Source organism: Solanum tuberosum, unplaced genomic scaffold (genome assembly GCF_000226075.1).
Source record: "Solanum tuberosum cultivar DM 1-3 516 R44 unplaced genomic scaffold, SolTub_3.0 scf00058, whole genome shotgun sequence".
NCBI classification, from domain to species: Eukaryota; Viridiplantae; Streptophyta; class Magnoliopsida; order Solanales; family Solanaceae; genus Solanum; species Solanum tuberosum.
In genome coordinates this window covers 32,058-33,656 of record NW_006238982.1, presented here as the reverse complement: position 1 = coordinate 33,656, position 1,599 = coordinate 32,058, and positions in this window count along the sequence as shown.

The following is a 1,599-nucleotide window of genomic DNA, read 5'->3' as shown; positions in this document are numbered from 1 at the left end:
AAAACCGATCCAAACCGAAAAACCAAACCAAACCGATTAAATGAACCGATTTAATTTGGGTTTTGGTTTGGTTTGGTTTTAGATTGTTAAGAACCGATAATATTTGGTTTGGTTATAAAAAATCGAAAGGTTATGGTTTTGTTCGAAAAAAATCGAAGAAATAACCGAACCGAACCGAACCAACAAGTTATATACATAAATTTTATTATTATACATACATAATATATTATATTCATAAACAATTTTAAAGATTTTATATATGTTTCATCAAAATTTATTTATAATTTACTTATGAAAAAAAAATGTCCAAGGTGAGAACATTTTTCTTATTGGTTTCATGTATATGAGTGTCTATGGAAATTCTTTGTGGGACTGAAAATGTCATTGTCTCTTCCTTCTATGCCAAAATAGTGAATTTTGAAGTTTTATTCAGTAAATTCAATGATCGAAAGTTCTGTAATGCCAGTCATTCTAACTATTTTTTCGTTTGAATGGATTGTTGTCACTTTTTTCACGTTTTGAATGAATTATTTCTTTTATTTTTATGTATGGTTAATAACCGAACCAAATCAAACCAAAACCGAAAACAACCAAACTGATAAATGTATATTATATTTGGTTTGGTTTGGTTTTGATAATTTTAAAACCGATTAAGTTGATTTGGTTTTGACCAATAACCGACCCAAACCAACCCGTGAACACCCCTATATATATATATATTAACATGAACTCCTGACTTAAATGTTAAATTACTATAATATCACTAACTTAGGTTGTGACTTTTCGATGAGTTGTGATTTTTTTCAAAGGATTGTGATTTTTCAATGAGTTGCGACTTTTCCAATGAGTTGTGACTTTTTCAATAAGTTGTGACATTTCCAAAGGGTTGTGACTTCTCGGAAAAGTCATGACTTTTCAGATAAGACACAAAAAACACGTGTTCATACTATCCTTTATTGACTATAAATAGTGGGGCTTCCTCTCATTTTTCAACCACAATTTTTTTAATCTTCTACTCTTCTTCTTGCATTTTAAAATTTTCGTGTGATTTATTGTCTTTGAGTGACTTTGAAGTTTAGCGGAATATGAGGTACCACTATTCTCATGAATTAAATCGTTCTATCCTAAGAGGGTATATTTCATAACCTCGAGTACTTGAGGAAAATACTTTTGATGATATAATAATATTTTTTTGCTTAATATATACATTAGTATGTAATGTTCCAATATATGAAGTTAATATGGTGTAGTCTAAATTCATTTGTTTTTGTTAACAATTTCTCTTTGATGTAATATATGCTTATGAATATCTTTTTCCAAAATAATTAAGCTTCTCAAGAGTTAGAGAATTGTCACGATTTGTTATTTTGATGCTCAAGACAAAAGAATGACTTTATTATCAATGTTACTTATGTGATTTAGATTGTCAAGAAGTTTACTTCAAAATAGTTATTACTAGGGAAAAGGGTCAAAAATACCCCTCAACTTTGATTTATTAGTTGACTATACCCCTGTCGTTAAAACAAAGTTATTTATACATACCCTCGTCGTCACTAATTTCACCATTTATACCCCTCAATTGACGGAAATCCCCAAATT